Source organism: Apis florea, unplaced genomic scaffold (genome assembly GCF_048593485.1).
Source record: "Apis florea isolate Af1SG1 unplaced genomic scaffold, ASM4859348v1 contig_2350_pilon, whole genome shotgun sequence".
Lineage (NCBI taxonomy): Eukaryota > Metazoa > Arthropoda > Insecta > Hymenoptera > Apidae > Apis > Apis florea.
In genome coordinates, this window is record NW_028256565.1 from 6,077,911 (window position 1) to 6,092,429 (window position 14,519).

The window sequence follows — 14,519 nt, forward strand, 5'->3', positions numbered from 1 at the left end:
GCATCGTGGAAAATGGAAATAACATGTTCACGATCTAGCGATTTACGGAATTCGAGCGTGGTTTAATTAAGCTGTTACGTTTAATACGACAAGGTTGCTCGAACGAAAAATATCTTTCTTTCGTCTATCGCGATCGTGCTCGATGATCCGTGCCACTCAATTTCCCAATGCTTAATATTCGGAATAATATCGTTTATCGGCATTGAATTTTATCCTCTCTACGTCATCCGAATTTTTCCAATTTTGTATCGATTTTTCGCGAATCGTACAATTATTCGATCCCGTGTGGATCGAACTATGCGAAATGAATAGAACTAACTAGAATTCTATCTGAAACCCTAATCTTTTACACGAGTAAGTAAGAAGAAAAGTAAGGAAGGAGAGAGGGGGCCATTATTATTGTTCTAATAAGACGAAACAACGTTGCTCCGGGACGAGGGATCCGTGGGATCGAAACCGGTAGAAGAAAATCGTGGCTCGATATTCCAGTTTCGAGGCCCCCCCCCGTAAGAAGCCCGAGGGCCCTCTGGACGCTCCTTTTAACCGGCTCTGATCCGTGACGAAATATTAATTGACAGAAAAAGTGGTAGCTCGCCGCCACCTTACGAAACCGTACGAGCTCGCCTCGCCCGCTTTTCTCTCCAACCGCGTGTATTAATTCGTCGTTGAATCCTAGTCACTGCTCGTGGAAAGGAGACCCATTGTCGTTTCCTTACCATTTCGAGGATTATAATTGATATCGGTAGCGTCGTGACGAAGAGAGACGAGACACGATGAGAAAGAATGAACGTCGCGGCTCGTGAAGGAATTGGCCGTCGTTTTGTCCGTCGTTAATTGTATCAATTTCTAAGGATGACGAATCTTTCTTCTCGTCCCGAGTTCGCTCACAAAAAAAGATATCGGATTCCGTCTGCCCTTTTTTTCTTCTTCTTCTTCTTAACAGGAGAATCACCCACAGTGAATTCAATTTTAGAATTCTTTTTTTTTTTTTTTTTTTCGCTTTCGAATGAATGTACAACTTTTCTTTCGAAAGTGCCATTTTTTTTTTTTCCTCTAATTTTCTCTTTCTGCAATCTACTCCAGAAAGTTGTATTACATATACAGTGGTTGATAATAATATTATAATCAATTCGAAATTTGGGGATATTATTAGTGAAGATTCACTTCGAATCTAATTCTCGCGCTTACAAACGAGCGTTATTTATCTTAGGTGAAAATTGATTCGAAGAAAGGCGATCGATGCTCGTTCGCGACTCGCACGATACTTTTACTACTCTCCTCACCTTCTTCCTCCTCCTCTCCTTCCTCTTCTCTCCCTCTGTTTTCGCCTTTACGCTTTTACAGCGGAATATTACACGGGTGCCGGCGATTTACGAGGAGCATCCACCGCCGTAAAAACGCTTCGTAAATTCGTGAAAGGACAAAGAAGCTGCCATATAAAGTTTACTGCCACCGCATCGTTGCTCTCGTTTCCCTCTTCCTCGCCACCTGTCCGTCTTTCACAATGTTCACCCTTCACACGAGCCAACCTCGCCGTTTCCGATATAATTTCCGGGTAATTTTCTCGAACGATGTCTGTATCAACATCTGAACCTATTTCCTCTTTTTCTGTTCTTTTTTGCCTCTCGTTTTTCACTTTATTTATTTATTTCTTTTTTTTTTCTTATCATCTAAACGGATTATTCTCGATGCATCAAATACCTATGGTTGCACTCTTTCGTTTAAGTACATTTAAATTTTTAGAAATTGCTTGTTCCAGTCTTTCTTTCAAAAAACTTATAGGACTCTATCGAGGATATCGAGCATTTCTATTTACAGTATAATTAGAATGTTGATAAAAATTTTACCGATACGTTATAAAAGACAAAATTGCCCTACTATTTCCATTAATTTTACCATTAATTGGAACCAAGTGTTTTCCTCCTTATTATTCGACGACACCATCATTCCATTCCATTATTGTAATTCTAATCACGCTTCGAGAAAACAGTTTACAAGGATAACAGTCGTGAGAGTTGAATCGTCGCTGTCCTCCTCGTATGGCAAATCGGCTTCTTTTCACCGTTCCTAATCCGTGGCCTGTAATCCGGTTAGCCGAACGCATTAGCCTTTCGGCCTCCTACGAGTGTCAAGGTGTGACAGGTGAAAGAGCCAGGGCCGCGGTGAGAACGGCGGTGTTCGCGCAACTTTCGCCGCCTCGTGGACAAAAAAAAGAAAAGAAAAAGGGATGGGCACGAAATCATTCCGGATGGAAAGTGGATGGATTCTCGTCGAAGGCAGAGTATTAAATACCCTTGGGACGGGTCAGAGATTTAAAGAGATGGTGTCACTATCGGCCGTCGAGCGGACGTAATTGCCCACGACAAGCTAATCTTCGAATAGGATAAACGACAAGGAGCCGAATCGCTTCACGGTGTAATTCGCCTCTGGCATTCGCCTTGATCCGTCCGCCTTTAATTCCATCCCCGTCCGTTTCCATCTCTGACCTTGTTTCCTCGATTTGGTCAACTCGTCGAATCGTGCTCGAATCCCGTGTGGGTTTTGTCGAATTGAATTAAAAAAAAAAAAAAAAAGAAGAAGAAAGAAAAAAAGGGAGGACCGTTTTTGCCTTCGAGGAAATTCATCGAGTTTCTTAATTTAATAAATTTCGATATTTACTTCGATATTCTAACGTCGAACAGATTTATAAGATATTTTATTTCGCGATTGGCATCTCAAGATTAATATCGAATATCGATATTATTCGACGATGATGGATTAATTTTATTCGGAAGAAAGAAAGAAAAAAAAAAAAAAGAAAGGAACGAAAAAATTAAATTACTCGAGAAAATCGATCGACTCGTACACGAAGTGTACGCCGGCAAAGCGTACGCCGTCTAGTAAAGGTACGAGAATAAAATTGAGTAAGGTCTCTGACCCGAGGGTCGAAAAGGTACACGAAAATCCCGGTGGAGAGAATCGAGGCTCGTTTATTAATACCAGCCCCGAAGGCTCTCGAGCAGAACCAAGGCGGCGAAGCGTGCTCGCAGTGTTCCTCGCCGATTAGCTTGCCTCGGCAGGGCCTCCCCGAGGAGGGCCACAGGGGACCCCAGGAGAGGGCCATCATTCCCTCGCGCAAAACGTGGCGGTGTACGCCTATGCAATTTTTAACTCTTAATATCGTATCCGTGACCCTCTCGACTACCTAAAAACCGCTCAAGATATAACAATTTAAAGACAAAATTTACGTCGAAATTCCTGCACCGTGGAAATAAGAGGGGGGGGGGGAAGGGGAAGGGAAAGAAAAGAAATTAACGAAGTCGGAAGGAGAAAAGTTTTAAGCATTATTCGAAGAAGAATCTGGTGAAATTTTTCTTTTTCTCGTTTTTTTTTTCTTTCCCCCCCCCCCTCCCCCCCCCTCGAATTTGGGACTCGATTCGGCCGATAACGAAGGCTCGGCTCGGCAACGGATGGTACGGCACCAGGAATGTTAATTAGTTAATTAAAACGTCTTGGTCCGTTTCCACCTTGGGGATATATTTAGATAACACACAGATGTGTCCCATATCGCTTTTGGGGTGCTTTTTGGGATCCGGGCCCGGACCTTCGACCACGAGATAAGTCCTTGATGGACCGACCACTCCACAAGGCGTTTAGAAGCCTTTAGGGAATCTTTGATTGTTTCGCTCGAAGATACGCTCGAAGCAACGGTTAATTAGTAACGTCTGAAGAAGTCGAAATTCGTATCTTTATCGCGCTTCCCGAAATAATAAAAATAATAAAAATAATGCGTAACGTTGGAATAGGGGGGAGGAAAAAAAAAAAAAAAAAAAAAAAAAGAAACTTTCGTTGACGATCAAATATCAAAAACTTCCACTTTGAATTTATCCTAAATTGCATCTGGACAAGGTTCAATCGACACCGAGGTACAAATCTCGCCACGTACGGCTGTTCCAACCAACAAACGGTAGAATTTCTAATCTCTAAATTTATTCGAAATCGCATCTCGACAACCGATCGCCACCATACAAATCTCGCGGCTAGCTACACGCCTCCACCACCGGTAGCGTTCACCACGAACCCCTTCAACCCACGCTCCCCCACCGCTCGAAGGGTTAATCTGTCCGCGATCGCAACGACCGTGAACGCCTGCAACAACGGCCTCGTGCCGTTTCCTTTCATCGCTTCTCGGACTCGAGCGATTAGATCCGACATCGAGGATCGAGCAACGGATGGGGGATCCTTGTGCTCGAACCATCTCTCTCTCTCTCTCTCTCTCTCTCTCGTCTCTCCTCTCGATAACGTGATTACCCCACATTGTGCGTGTGTCTGTTGCGTGGTCGTCGCAATTTACATCGTGGCCGATCCTTATTGGAAACTGCGAACGAGACTGTATCGTAATCTTGACATTGATCGTGGATAACGCCCAATGTTATTCTCTCAATCATTAATACCGTTCACCTGAAAAAAAAAAAAAAAAAAACGACGTACCAAGGATTTGTGAGAATTGGCAAATTTTTTTATGCGTGTGAAAGTTGTTGGATACTTATATTTTGGAATTAAAATTATTACCCGAATAAAATAAATGTTGTAACAAATGTAGCAAACGTGTTAATTGTTTTTAAAAAAAAATTGTAAAATATTTATCGTGAGAAATTTGTTGGGAATTCTTCGCCTCAAGTTGATCAATTTCTGGTGAATTGTAACTAGAAGTGAATAGATATAGGGAACACTAGATACATATATGTAAACCAAAGATTATTGACCGAGATGTAATTCCATTCCTTTTTGCAATTGGTTTAATAACAACATTTTGTGGAATACAGTATCGGTTCGTGGCATTAGAAAGTACACGTGTAGATGTTTCAAGTGTCTGGAATGAGTAAGTCAGGTTGCAAGACGTGAAACAGGAGAAGCCGTGTTAAGCCGCAAACGATTAAGCACGAGTGTTTGTGGAATGGTGAAGATGTATTTATATATATTTGCCCGCGTAGCCACTCTCTATTCGAGATTTATATTCGAACGTTACGAACAATTTCGAGCCGGCTCGAATTTTATCTCGCATTTATCGATCGAAATTCTTATCGATTCCAAATTCCAAAATTCCGTCGAGAATCCTCCAAAAATCGTTACTATACACGATAATTCCAGCACAATTCCTTATCCAAATTAAAATCCGTTTTCCTGCAAAATTCCAGAAATCACCCGTGCGCGCCACTCGACTTATCACCTCGAAATGGATTCCCCTTGCGTTAGCCTTGTCTCCATCGCGTGGAAACAGAGCTTCGTTGAAGTTTGGAAGGCCTGTCCACGTCCCCTCCAGCAAGGACAAAGACCAGATTTGCGTGGGCCAATGCACCGAATTAGCAATTACTCGCCGATCCTGTCCACGGGGGCAGGGCGAGGAATCTCCATCGGTCATCGACGATCCGGATGCCCGTCACGTGGCGGCGTTTTGCGTGAGTACCGCCGTAAGACCCTGAAGAACGGTCCATTGAATGGAGGACCAGAAAGAGAGAGAGAGAGAGAGAGAGAGAGGAGAGGGAGAAAAGAAGACGAGAAGAAGCAGGAAGAGGACGGGAGGATGGGACAAGGAGGTGAGGTGACGAGGATCCTGATGACTGTCGCGTCAATGCAAACGTCTAGACGTCACGAATAATACTCCACCGACTTCTCTCCCCTTTTATTCGTCCCTTGGCTTTCTCGCGATTGTCATTGATGTCCATGGGATATCTCTTCGCTTCGAAGAATCCAAGCTTTCTCAGGAAGGAGAATTGTGGAATTGTAGAGAGAGAGAGAGAGAGAGAGAGAGAGAGAGAGAGAGAGAGAGCGTAGAAGATGGATAGAAGAGGAGGAATCTTACTGGAAACTGTAGCTCCTTCTTACTTTTCTCCGTTACAATCGTTATTAACGATATCGTATCGGGAGTGAGAACAACGATAATCTAACGAAAAATTAGACGAGAACATGGAGAGAGAAAAGGAAGAATTGGAATTCGTAATACGATGTATCGGTTTAACTCCAGATAACTCAACTCTGGAGGGCTGTTTTTCCCCGACCTATTAGCGGAGACGCGTCCCTGTAATTAAAGTAGCTTGGTGCTTGGATACGTTACGTTCGATACGTTACGAACGGGCGCTTTTTCACAACAAACGATCCCGTAAAAAACGGCTTACAAACCGCGCCTGCGCACCTTTCGCAACGATAGAGAGGGAGGGAGGGAGGGAGGGAGGGGAAAGGGATAAAATATCGCCCGCGTAATGGAAACACTTCTCGACGATGGAAGAAGATTTTTCTCCGCCGCGTTTCGCCACGTTTAATCGCCACCGTTCTCGTTATAAGTATACATCCCGTATTTAAATACGCGCCGAACTGTTTCGTCGAAATACCAACGCCGATAACCAACCACGCTTCGCCTTCTTATCTTTATTAAACCGTGGTATCCTCGTTAAACGTGTGAGAATCAACAACTGCTGCTCGTTCGATGATCGCCCCTTTCCACGGTATAATACATACGTAGTATATTCATTTTTGCCGAGGAATTACTTTTGAAAAAAAGCACACGCAAAAGTAATAAAACTTGTGATGGTAGTAATGATTGCGCGCGAGCGAGCGAGAGTATTTGAGACTCGAGTGAAGCGAATGCAACCGATCTCGAGAAAGAGCGGGGGAGGGAGAAGGAGAAGAGAGGAGCCGGTTGGCAAGAAATTCCTGCAATTTAATGGGATTCTTTGATTGGTACTTGATGCCAGTCGCCATTGGCTCGATACACACGCCACTCACGTACCCCGAAAGGCATTCATAAGAATCGGGATTTCTGCCCTCCGCCGTAGGATTTAGGCGCTCCGTCGAAACTGTCCGCTTTTCCACAAAGTTTTTTCAAAAAAAAAAAGAAAAGAAGAAGAGGGAAAAACTCGTGAAGTTTCGTGAATTTGAATTCGAAATTCCATCTTGCTCCCTCGATCTCGTAAACTTGTATAAAGATAGTTTAAAGATAATTTAAAATCCTCTACTTTATTCATTTTTTCATCGGAATCCCATAAATCAATCATCAGATTTATTTATCTGAGAACGAAATTCAATATCGTTTAATATATCGGAAAGAGTATATATATATATAGGTTTTTTTCGATATTTGTCGAGCCCGTAACAATACCACCGAAACCGAGGAAAAACTTACTCTCTACAGGGAGCGAACGAAACGTTCTCCTTTCCCCTCCCCCCCCCCCTCCCTCCTTCGTCGAACGTACAACACACGTTGACGTTATACACGTCAACCTGCTTTACAATTGTAATGCCTCGAATTAATCACTATAACCTGGACTAATCACCGCTCTCTCCCGTATATCGATGAATTTATATAGCGAGAGACAAGGTGGCAAAGGTTTCGACTCGATAAAACTTCCTTTTAACAACAGCAGCAGCTCTCGGGAATCGGGTTCGCCAGGCCTTGATTACGCCAATCTTCTCGAACGATCGCAAAGAGTTTCGCTCTCCACAGCAGCAACAGTGGAAATTTCAAATACGATTTTAATTCTCGAGTGGGCAACGAGTCCCTGCTAACAAGTTAACAAATTATGCGCGTGATATTCGAGCTAATTGCGCACGATCCACGGAATGTGTGTTCGCCGATCGTTCGAGAGGATCGAGAAAAACAAATGCGGAACAAATGGCGAAACGAGTGAATATTATCTTCGCGAATAATAATCCGGCGGAGATTCCGACTGATTATATCATTAATATTAACGACGCGTGATCCGTATATATCTCGACAACAACGCTTTTCCACGCTTGCGCATTCCGGGAATTTCTCAAGGATCTCGAGGATTCCGACGGTGGCGCCTGCGTGGCGTCACAACTTTCAAGCACCTCTCGCGTGCTACTCATTCGATATAGGAAATATCGAATGTCACGCCGTGTTTTTTTACTTTTTACCAGAAAACAAGCATCAGGCAGAGATCCATTTAATCCATCATGTTCTGCGTAATTTTCTTCATTAGCGAGTTAATTTGGATAACCAGTTGCAATATAAATTTTTCAATCGAACGAAATTTCGGATGAATCTTTCCACGTTTGTTTAATCTCTATCGACTCTTACAACTTGCGTTCAAAATAAAATTTCGATGAGTTTTCGGACGAGGGAGATGATCGAAATACCGTGGAACGTCACAGTGGATCGGTAGTAGACGTGACACTTCTCCGCATTCAGCACAATGCAATCGTGTGTTGTGACCCGAAACCGTACTCCGACAGACGTTATGTTCAAGATACGCGTGAGACCCGATCGCGCGTTCGGACCGTTGTCTCGCGGCAAAAGAATGTAAGATAAGAGTTCCGGGTAACGATGAACGTTCCACGGGATGATGAGAGACGTTCGAATACAAATTTCGAGGATTGACGTTTTATTCCTTCACGCTCTTTTTCACAAACGTGAGAAAAAGTACGTTTCACTTTTAGATGGATCTCGTGACTTCTCGAACAATCGAAATTATTATAAAGTTGAATAAATTTGATCGAACTTCTTCCAGTGGTACGTCTTAACCGTTGGAATCTTCGCTCTTCTCACAATATTTAGAATATTTTTGGAATTTACACGACGCGATAAGAAATCGTGCGTTTGAAAATATGGAGTTTCACTTTTAGCTGGGTTTCGTAACTTCTCGAACAATCGAAATTATTATAAAGCTGAATAAATTTGATCGGGCTTCTTCGAGTGAGAAGCGGTACACCTTAACCGTTGGAATCTTCGCTCTTCTCACAATGTTTAGAATATTTTTGGAATTTACACGACGCGATAAGAAATCGTGCGTTTGAAAATAGGAGGAGACAATATGGAGACGAGTATACCTGGAAAATTCCTTCAAGCCTTTCGAACGAATTCTGGCTCTGCTCGACTCTCGAGTTTCGTGGTTAATCTAAGATCTACAAGTCGCCACGGAGGAGCTGGCCCTGCTCCTTTATCAAGTACGATCTTCTCGGTTCCTTAACGAACAACGAGTTGAAGTCGTTAATAACCGATCTTTCCACGTAAGAGGGCGGTCTTAAATTGCCGGGAAGAGCAGTTTTCAACAGTTTAAACGACCAATTTTCCGAGCGAACAGCCATAATTGAGCCGACGTGTACCTTCACCACGTTTCGACTGGCGATTACGGACACCCTTGAAACTGAAAATCTGTTTTAGAGGTGCTTGCAGTCTTTCTCTCTCCTCCTTCTTCTCTCCATCTATTCTTCTTTAAGGTAATCGTCGAGCAAATTCGAGCGGGTTTTTTTTAAAAAAAGAAAAGAAAAAAAATTCTCACACGATTCATTTTGTACTCGCCCACTTTCGATCATCACACCGATCATTTACTTCCAATAATTGTTGAACAAAGCTCGAACGAAAACGTATTCGAGAGACACCTGTTGATCCTTCCAGAAAATCGTGTCTCGCACGGTTCCTCGTTAAAAAGTCGGAGTTTGCTCGGTCCCGATATATCACGTCGGTGGCAGCTACACGGCTGACACGGCCGTTTCCTTCCAGAGAACCGGCGATCTTCGAGGACTAATGGGATTTTAACTAACGATCGGCCGACCGGAGAGGAAGCGACGAGGCAAATCGATCGATCGATCGATCGTTCTGCCTCCTTTTCTTCTCTCGCCTCTCTTTCGGTTTCGTGGAACACCGTTTGCCTCTATAAATTGGATTCTTTTATATCGCGAATCGATTTCGTCCTCCTTCGTCCAGGTTGACGCGAGTTGGTGTTAACTTGTCCGTCGCTTTTAATTTATGATTGGACTGAAATCTGGGTTATCATATTTTTCTTTCCTCTCATGGTGTTGATAAAAATTCGATCGAATCAATGTTGCGTTACACGTTCGCTTAACAAAATTTAATTTTTCTAAAAAGAAAGAAAAAAAAAGAAAAGAATCGATCAGAATCTCTCCAAAAAATCACAATTATTAAAATTAATCATCGAGCTCTCTCTCCTTCTCTCTCTCTCTCTCTCGTCCAAATTTTTACAATCAAAAACTCCTACATTTCCTACACGTGTATAAATCTAGCGAACGAATCGGAGCACGCGATCGAATTCCAATCGATATCACGAGAATCATTATCGAATTGCTCGACCGATTTCGACGTCCATCCCCCAGATCCCTACCTCGTTAAATCTTTAATTAAAATTCGCTGATCGACTTTCCACTCCTCCTCCTCCTCCTCCTTCTTTTCTGCCTCTCTTATTTCCACGGGGAGCAGGTATACACACCGCGCACATCCGAAAGCGTACAGATAACGAAGAATATATATCCGTACTTCCTAATGATCGAGCCCCCTGAAACTAGCAACCGGCCCATCCCATCTCGAGCGGCTCGCCAGATTAGATTACTCACTCACTCATTCACTCACTCTCTCTCTCTCTTACTACCAAGTTTTTACTCCGATCCTGCCTCCGATTATTGCCTCGTTTAACGAGCGCAATATGCATACACGTGGCCTCTCGAACAGGAGGTCTCCCCCCTCCCCACGTCACGCGAAATCACGCACGAAAGCACTCTCCTCCTCCCCCTCCCCCTTTATCTCTCGCCCCCTTTTCTTTTCCCATTAATTAACCCGAGCCAGGGTCTTATCGGTATTATACCTGCTCTCGAAACGGCCGGCTCTCGCCATGTTGCCGGTCACTGGCGATGACTGGCCAACACTGGCCGCCAGAAAATTGAACGATCACGCGGCGGATCGTCCGGCATCGTCGTCGGCCGATACGTCATCGACGATGATTCGATTATCGGCGAGCAAACGTCCGTGTCCCGCCCCGCGTTAACGACGCCAACACACCGCGGAAGAAAGTTCGGTGATCGGCCGTGTAATTACAAATTTTTTTCCACCCCCTCCCCATCACCCTGAAATCCCTCGTGTCGCCCCTCTGGTCGCGCGCATTACGCTCCCAGACCCCCTTTCGGAACACGCCTCGAACCCGACCACCCAATAATAAAGCTTCGAGTGCCTTTTTGTCTTTTCTTCTTTTTCTTTTTTTCTTTTCTCTTTACACGCCGCGCATTCGGCCCATTTTTCTTCGGATCGCGCGCCAACATTCTCTCGCTCGCTTTAGATCCGCTTAGATCCGTGCGTATCGAGAATCGTTCGGATCGGTCCGAATTAACCGGATGAACGACGATTGATCCATCCACTTCCTTCCACTTTTCCCTCGATCGATCGCGTCTCTCTCTTTCTTACTTGGATGGACGAATTAGAGGACGAATCGTCCGATATCGAGTCGTGTAATGTAAGCACATGTACTTACATATGCTGTATATTTGGGTACAGTGGGAGCGAAAAGTATTCGCGCGTACAATTGTTACGAAACGTTTTCACGCGTGTATTATATTCAAATCGAAACGTTTAATTATATTACGTATAAAGCAATAAACAAAGATACTTTTCATACTTTGCGTTATCAAATTGTCACTTTTTTTTTTCCATTAATAGACAATAACAAATAAGTAAGTAAAAAAAGAGAGAAAAAAAAAACGTGAACGAATATTTAATAATGTCTCGATTCTACGAGCGATGGACGGATAAACGAACGAAAGTTGGCAATTTTCCACGTCGATTTATATAGAAAAAAAAAAAAAGAAAGAAAGAGAGAGAAACGTTTTATGTTCGAAAGGAAACGAAACAATTCGACATTCCACTCGAAAGCTCGAAAGAAGGAAATACTTATGGACGATAGTGTACGCATTAAAACGCGTGTCAAGCGCGTTTCAGTCGAACGTGTTTCACAGACACGAATACAATTAAGCATCTACGAATCGCCTCTCCATGTCCAATCCCATGGCGGGAGTTAGCGCGAGCGCGATAGGGACGTGTAATTTGCTGAATAACACGTTTTTAGCCGGGCCACGCGTTATTAATTCATGAAATCGCGGGTGTCCTCGCGTGATCACCCATCGAGGAGGTGTTCAATAGGCAAAGGAGAGAGAGAGAGAGAGAGAGAAAGAAGAGAAAAAAAAGAAATTATACACCGTTGATCGCGGAAGGATCGTTCGTTCCATTCCCTCTCCATTCTTTTTTTTTTCTTTTTTCTCGTCTTCTCTCTCCTCTTCTCTAAGAAGACTCGACGTGTTATTAGTCCCCTTAGATGTTTATAAAGAAAGACTCTCGACAACGGTTGAATACACAAACCTATTATTCCTTCTGTTTCGTATCTCCCCCCCCCCCTCCTCTCTCCTCTGTTTTCTGAACGAGAATCGATATGTCGCGATACGACTCGACAATGTAAGATGGAAGAAAGAAACCGTATCCCCATTTCCTTCGATTCGCCGTTCCTCAAATTTTTAATTACGCGAATTTTACCTTCTCGATCTGATAAATTCGAGCAAGAATTCGAGATAAACAGCGAGAGTTTCTCTTTTTTCTCTTTCTGTGTATGTATTTGAACCACCGCGTGGTTCGTCGTCAGTGAACCGATACTAATTACCGACGACTTCTTTTTTTTTTTTTTTTTTCTTAAGAATATTTGCACGTTCGTTTTCGATTTTGAATCGCGCGGGGAATCAAGACGGGTTTTAATTCGCGGTTACGTAACGGATAACGCGATTTCATTGCGGAGCAATTAACGTGTCGTGTCAAAAGGACACACTGACGTGTGTTCGCGGTTAACGGAACCGGGAAGAACACCGTGACTTCGTGATACGCATGCAAATTCCGTTGGGAATCGATCAACCAGTATTCCATCCTGAGAAATTTTTACCATTCGCTCGCCTCTCCTTTTCCCGTTCGTAACAGCGAGTCTGTAAATAACGAAATTGAACGCCACTCGTTATTTCTTTCAACTTATTTGTAATAATTGCAAAGAAAAAAAGATAAATGTAATAATTTTAAAATTAAAAATTGGTGGTCGGGTTAAAAAGCTCGCTCTCTCTAAACGTTCGATTTATCCATTAACCTGGAACATTCCTCATTTCTTCTCCCTTCCCTTCCTCTCAAATTCTCTCCAACCTCTCTCTCTCTCTCCAGTTTTAAATACCGCCGTCGAATTACTCCTCTGGAAACGCGAAGGGCGGTTTCACGACAGCCGGTGTAGAAGCCAGAGGCAAGAAACTGTGCGCTCGCGAAGCCCCGACGACGAGAAGACGAAGCGGATTTCGAAGCGGCGGCGGCCCAACTGGAATCTGGTATCTATAGCCGGCCGACGAATACCTGAAGAAAGATCATTAAAATCCTCGAGCGTATGCGCGGTTTGTATCCCGTCGCGTATCCATTACGCCTTAATTTCGCGTAGGCCTTAACCGAGCCGCGGATAATACCTGGCAGGAATAATCGAGATGGAAATGAGCCGGAAACGCGTTTGAAGAAACGCGGGTCGAGATTGAGCGTAATCAGAAAAAAAGGAAAGAAAAGCGAGAGAAACTTGTATCCAAAATCGGGCGAGAATCGTTACGAAACAACCTCGTTTCAAACTAATCTCTCTCTTATATTATACCATTCCAATTTCATTCGACGGTACGGCTGGTAATTTTTGCAAATTATAACAAGTAAAATTTGAACTACGTATAATAAATAACGAAGAGCTAGTTGCACGGTTCGATGGAAAACTCGGCGTCGCCTCGAAAAAGAATTCGAGAGAGACAAAAGAGCGGGAACGAGCCGCGGGTGGACGAATTCGAGAGGATCTCACGACACGAGGGAGAGAACAACGAGGACAAGGCGGATGAGCATGGCAGCACCGGGCAAGATATCACAGGCAGCACAGGTGGAATCTGGTATCTGACGAGAAGGTAGTTCGCCTGGGACAGCGAACGGGGCACAAGGATGTGAGAGGAAGAGAAAGAAAGAGGGGAGGAGGACGGAACGAGAGGCAAAGCCGCGAACGAGAAGGAAGAAGAGATACGTATACACGTATACCTGTGACTCGGAGATTCACCCAAACACCCTTGCGTGTGTAACGCTCGCGCGTTTTCTCCGTGGTGGAGCGTTTCGCCATGGCTTCAGCCCCACCTCCTCCCCTCTTCCCAATCCCGAGCGTAACCCCCCTCGAAAACTCGCGATGCTCGCTCTTTCTTGCCTCTGTTGCGGCTGTAATAATGTGCTCACATATTGGAGTACCTAAGGAGAAAGAGACGGAAACAGAGAGACAAGAAGCGGGGTGAAAACAGCGAAGAAGAAGACGAAGAAGAAGAAGAAGAAGGAGAAGAAGAAGAGGCTCCCGAGAAGGGGGCGAAGGGAGAGACTGACGGGACTCCGAGCTGGACCAAGGCGCCGATAGCGTGTACACCGACTGCGCTCGCCCTCCGAGCGTGTGTGAGTGCGTTAAGCGTGGCCGCATGCCCACCAGCGGTAATAAGAGAAAATAAGTAAAACCCTAAGGTACGGGCCGGAGGGGGCATAGGGCGGCAGAAGGTGGGAGGAGGGAAGAAGAAGACGATGCCACGAGGAGGGAAGAAGGGGCGAAAGGGGGAGAGAAGTAGGTACCACGGTAGAGGGAGGAGGAGGAGGTGAACCTGTTCCCGAGGGAGTTCCTTGACCCTCGGGCGGGGGGGCACACACTCTCTTCGCTCGGAGAGAA

At 44.3% G+C, this 14,519-nt stretch overlaps 1 protein-coding gene across 6 annotated transcripts in view; it reads left to right on the forward strand.

Annotated features, from left to right (window-relative positions):
* Positions 1-14,519, forward strand: part of Ser (protein serrate) — a 102,351-nt gene that overhangs the window by 38,408 nt on the left and 49,424 nt on the right. The window contains exon 1 of one of the 6 annotated variants that reach the window (XM_086904806.1): positions 5,178-5,576. The exons of 4 other annotated variants lie outside the window; for them this stretch is intronic. The gene's annotated coding sequence lies outside the window, so the exon portion shown is untranslated. Of the gene's footprint in view, positions 1-5,177; positions 5,577-14,177; positions 14,291-14,519 lie in introns of those variants that run through there. One more of the 6 variants, XM_086904807.1, reaches the window with a different exon arrangement.